General features: G+C 35.3%; 1 non-coding gene across 1 annotated transcript; it reads left to right on the top strand.

Moving 5' to 3' along the window:
• Positions 1–922: 922 nt before the first annotated feature.
• Positions 923–1,026, top strand: LOC121496313. The gene has a single exon (XR_005989146.1). It is a non-coding gene; the product is annotated as a U6 spliceosomal RNA (small nuclear RNA).
• The last annotated feature ends 4,887 nt before the right edge of the window (positions 1,027–5,913 follow it).

The raw sequence follows: 5,913 nt of genomic DNA, 5'->3' as shown, positions 1-5,913 counted from the left end.
CAGGTATGCCTTTAAAGTTATCAGCAATTAAGTATAATAACTTTATTCTATCCAGCTTTACTAAAAGTAAAATAATCTCAATGTTATCTGTTTTAAAACTTATCAGCAAGAAAAATAACTTAAGATGATGACTAGTTGATTTAATGTCTCAAATTTTTATGAGTAATCTAAGTATGATTGTTAAGAACAAGGGAAGTAAATAAGTGGGATAAAACTTTTTAAAGATGTATTTATTTATTTGAGAGAGAGAGAGCAGGGGGAGGGGCAGAAGAAGGGAGAGAATCCTGAAACAGACCCCTCACTGAGCACAGGGTCCATCACAGGCCTCAATCCCAGAACTCCAAGATCATGACCTGAGGCAAAAACAAGAATCAGCCACTTAGCTGACTGAGCCACCCAGGCATCCCAAGTGGTATAAAAATTTTTAAGTAAAATCTTTAGCAATAATTATGTTTTATGATATGTCTACTTAAATAGTTTCCTAAAATTTTTTGGTAACTTACACTCTTAGAGTTTTGCTAAGTCAAAATAATGATGGAAATTTACTGAATATCTCTACCATTCCTTAAGTAAAATATAGAAATGCTAATTACTGAACATAGGTGTATCTACTTGTAACTTGTTATTACAAAAAATACATACTTTGAGAAAGTGTTTCTAAAGGTCACAATTGCCTAATTCTTAATTTTCACTAGATATTAAGGTTTTTGCAATTTAAGAATGCTGTGCTCGGGATCCCTGGGTGGCGCACCGGTTTGGCGCCTGCCTTTGGCCCAGGGCAGGATCCTGGAGACCCGGGATCGAATCCCACGTCAGGCTCCCGGTGCATGGAGCCTGCTTCTCGCTCTGCCTGTATCTCTGCCTCTCTCTCTCTCTGTGACTATCATAAATAAATAAATTAAAAAAAAAATTTAAGAATGCTGTGCTCACTTCAGCACATATGCTAAAATTGGAACTACACAAAGAAGATTAGCGTGGCCCCTGTGCAAAGATGATATGCAAATTTGTGAAGCATTCCATATTTTTTAGTGGGATTTCAGAAGAGGAAAGAGAGGGGGGCAAAAGGTATATTTGAACAAGCTATAATTGAGAACTTCCCTAATCTGGGAAAGAAAACAGGCATTCAAGTCCAGGAAGCACAGAGACCCCTTCATAAAATCAATAAAAACAGATCAATAGCTTGACATATCATAGTGAAGCTTGTAAGTTTCAGAGACAAAGAGAAAAACCTGAAAGGAGCTCAGAACAAGAAGTCTTTAACCTACAGAGGTAGAAACACTAGACTGGCACCAGACCTATGCATAGAGGCCTGGCAGGCCAGAAAGGACTAGTATGATATATTCAAGGCACTAAGTGAGAAAAATATGCAACCAAGAATACTTTACCCAGCTAGGCTGTCATTCAAAATAGGAGAGATAAAGAACTTCCAGGACAAACAGAAACTAAAAGACTTTGTGATCATAAACATTAAAGAGGGTCTTTAAGTGAAGAGAGAACCCAAAAGTAACATAGACCAGAAAGGAACAGAGCCAATATATAGAAACAATGACTTTATACCTAATACAATGGCACTAAATTCATATCTTTCAATAGTTACTCTGAACGTAAATGGGTTAAGTGTTACAATCAAAAGACACAGTATAGTACCACATTGGATAAAAAAGCAAGACCCATTGAAATACTATCATCAAGAGACTCTTTTTAGGCCCAAAGACACCTCCATATTGAAAGTGAGGGGGTGGAAAATCATTTATCATGCTAGTGGACATCAAAAGAATGCTGGGGTAGCAATTCTTATATCAGACAAATTAAATTTTAACCCCCCCCAAAAAACACCCCAAAAAAAAAATTTTAAACCAAAGGCTGTAATAAGAGATGAGGAAGAACATTATATCATAATCAAAAGGTCTATCCAAGAAGAAGGCCTAACAATTATAAATGTTTATGCCCCTAACATGGGAGCAGCCAGTGATAAAAATCAATTAATAACAAAATTAAAGAAACACATCGATAATAATACAATAATAGTACAGAACTTTAACATCCCATTAACTGCAATGGACAGATTATTTAAACAGAATATCAACAAGGAAACCAGGTCTTTGAATGACATACTAGACCAGATGGACTTCACAAATATATACAGATCATTCCATTCTAAAGTAACAGAATATACATTCTTCTCAAGTGCACATGGAACATTCTCCAGAATAGATCACACACTGGATCACAAATCAGATCTCAGCTGCTATCAAAAAATTGGGATTATTCCCTGCATATTTTCAGACCACAATGCTTTAAAGTTTGAATTTAATTACAAGAGGAAATTTGGAAGGAACAAAAATACATGGAGGTTAAAAAGCATCTTACTAAAGAATGAATGGGTCAACCAGGAAATTAAAGAAGAACTTAAAAATTAACAGAAACAAATGAAAATGAAAACAAAGCTATTCAAAACCTTTGAGATGCAGCAAAGGTGGTCCTAAGAGGAAAGTATATATCAATACAAGTCTTTCTCAAGAAATAAAAACGTTTTCAAATACACAACCTAACCTTACACCTAACGAAGCTGGGGAAAGAACAGCAAGTAAAGCCTAAATCTAGCAGGAGATAAGCATTATTAAACCTTAGAGCATAAATCAATGAAATAGAAACCAAAAGAATAGTAGGACAGATGAAAAAAACTAGGAGCTGGTTCTTTGAAAGATTTAAAAATATTGATAAGCCCCTGGCCAGACTTATCAAAAAGAAAAGAGAAAGGACCTAAAAAATAAAATCATTTATGAAAGAGGCGAGATAACAACCAAAACTGAAGAAATACTAACCATTATAAGAACATATTATAAGCAACTATATGAGAAAAGACCAAAAAAATAAAATCATTTATGAAAGAGGGGAGATAACAATAAAACTGAAGAAATACTAACCATCATAAGAACATATTATAAGCAACTATATGTCAACAAATAAGGCAGTCTGCAAGAAATGGATGCATTCCTAGACATATAGAAACTACAAAAACTGAAACAGGAATAAATAGAAAACCTGAACAGACCCATAACCAGCAAGTAAATTGAAGCAGTAATCAAAAATCTCCCAATGAACAAGAGTCCAGGGCCATCAGGGGAATTCTACTAAACATTTAAAGAAAAATTAATACCTATTCTTCTGAAATTGTTTCAAAAAATAGAAATGGAAGGAAAACTTCCAAACTCATTCTATGAGGCCAGCATTACCTTGACTCCAAAACTAGACAAAGATCCCACCAAAAAGGAGAATTGCTGACCAATATCTCTAATGAATGTGGATGCAAAAATTCTTACTGAATTACTAGCCAACAACATCCAACAGTACATTAAAAGGATTAATCACCACAACCAAGTGAGATTTACTCTGAGGCTGCAAGGTGATTCAATATCTGCAAATTAATCAATGTGATACACTACATTAATAAAAGAAAGGACAAGAACCATATGATGATCCTCTCAATAGATGCAGAAACAGCATTTGACAAATGCTGCATTTGACAAAGCATCCTTGCTTGATTAAAACTATGCACATTGTATGGATAGAGGGAACATACTTCAATATCATAAAAGACATCTACAAAAATCCCACAGTGAATATCATTCTCAATGAGGAAAAACTTAGAGCTTTTTCCCCTGAGGTCAGGAACATGACAGGAATGTCCACTCTTACCACTGCTGTTCAACATAGTACTAGAAGTCCTAGCCTCAGCAATCAGACAACAAAAAGAAATAAAAGGCATTCAAACTGGCAAAGAAGGGGATCCCTGGGTGGCTCAGTGGCTTAGTGCCTGCCTTTGGCCCAGAGCGCGATCCTGGAGTCCCAGGATCGAGTCCCACGTCGGGCTCCCAGCATGAAGGCTGCTTCTCCCTCCTCCTGTGCCTCTGCCTCTCTTTCTCTCTCTCTCTCTCTCTGTCATAAATAAATAAATAAATCTTAAAAAAAATTGGCAAAGAAGAAATCAAACTCATTCTTTATAGATGGCATGATATTCTATGTGGAAAATACAGAAGACTCCACCCCAAAATTGCTAGAATTCATACATAAATTCAACAAAGTGACAGGATATAAAATCAATGCACAGAAATCAGTTGCAGTTCTATACAGTAAAATGTGACAGAAAAAAGAGAAATTAAGGAGTCAATTCCATTTACAATTGCACCAAAAACCTTAAGATACCTATGAGCATTCCTAACTAAAGAAGCAAAATATCTGTGCCAAGAAATATAGAACACTTCTGAAAGAAATTGAGGAAGACACAAAGAAATAGAAAAAACATTCCATATTCATGGAATGGAAAAATAAATATTGTTAAAATGTTTGTGCTACCTAGAGAAATTTACATATTCAATGCAATCCCTATCAAAGTACTATCAACTTTTTTCACAGAGCTGGAAGAAATAATCCTAAAATTTGTATGGAACCAGAAAAGACTCTGAATAGCTAAAGGAATATTGAAAAAGAAAACCAAAGCAGGTGGCATCAAAATTCTGGACTTCAAGCCTATACAAAGCTGTAATCATCAAAAACAGTGTGGTACTGGCACAAAAACAAACACATAGATCAATGGAACAGAAAAGAGAACCCAGAAATGGGCCTTAACTCTATGTCAACTAATTTCAACAAAGCAAGAAAGAATATCCAGTGGAAAAAAGTCTCTTCAACTAATGGTGTTGGGAAAATTGGACAGTCACATGCAGAAGAATGAAATTGGACCATTTTTCTTATACCATGTACAAAAACTAGGCTCAATAACCAAAATGCCTTATCAATTACATTATAATAAACTCTCATAAGACTTTAATCATTGCCATTTTTAAGACATTTTAAAATGTATTTACAGAGAGCTACTGATTTACTCTGATGCTTTGGCAAATGTCTCACCTTCAGAAAGATTCATGAGAAGGACTCAATGAGTACTCTAGAATACAGGTCTCTGATAACTTTAAGATCATATCACTGAACTGGGTATGAATTTTCAAAACTCTAATGGAAAAACTGATAGCTTCCTAAAAGTGCTAAGGAAAGAACAAGATCAATAGATATTAATTTGACAGAACTGAATAAACTTGGAGCTGACTTTCTGTTTGAAACCTTGTTGGTTCTTTCATGTTATGTTTTTCCAGATTTAAGAAAACCTTATTCTCTTTTTTCATAGGCTATCAGCAATTTGGTAAGATCTATCTTTCTGAAAAAAATTAAAAAATTTTCTCACCATCTGATCCTTCCCCCCATAAGTTCAACTAAGAATTTGGAAATTCTTAGTTGAGAATGATTATTTTCATGGCAATACCATTTTTTTTTATAAATTCAATAATGATATGTCCTCTTGGAAAAGGATACATTTGGAAATGCTGATTACATTCCCAAGGCTTTGGCTGGTATGTTATATTTGAGAGACATATGCATAGAATCATGTATGACCAGGCAGCTTTAAAAAACTAAGGTTGACTTTGGAGCCAATAAAAACCATTGGAAAAATGGGCCAGAATCTTGCTTACAAAATTCACAAAAGCTTTACCAGGTGTAGTAAGGAAGATCATTTCCTGTCAGGCCCAGGAATCTTGAGAAGAAAGGAATCCATAAATATAGGTATTGCAGGCAAAGTCTGATAGCTTACCCTTAGCTTTGCTTCATGTCTTTGAGGCTTTTAAGACTTCAATCTGAAATTATGAAAAGTTGTGGCAAAAGAAATTTAAAAGAGCCTTCATAGTCCATCATTATTCTTGCTGCACTTAAATAAATAATCAGGCCAGACTTATTGAAACTAGATTTAATTTGCAAACAAGGGGTACTTGGGTGGCTCAGTGGTTGAGCATCTGCCTTTGGCTCAGAGAGGGATCCCAGGGTCCGGGGATCAAGTTCCGCATTGGGCTTCCCACAGGG

The sequence above is a fragment of the Vulpes lagopus genome, chromosome 7 (assembly GCF_018345385.1).
Source record: "Vulpes lagopus strain Blue_001 chromosome 7, ASM1834538v1, whole genome shotgun sequence".
NCBI lineage: Eukaryota > Metazoa > Chordata > Mammalia > Carnivora > Canidae > Vulpes > Vulpes lagopus.
Note: the sequence above shows the minus strand (reverse complement) of the source record. Positions and strands in the feature narration are given on the sequence as shown.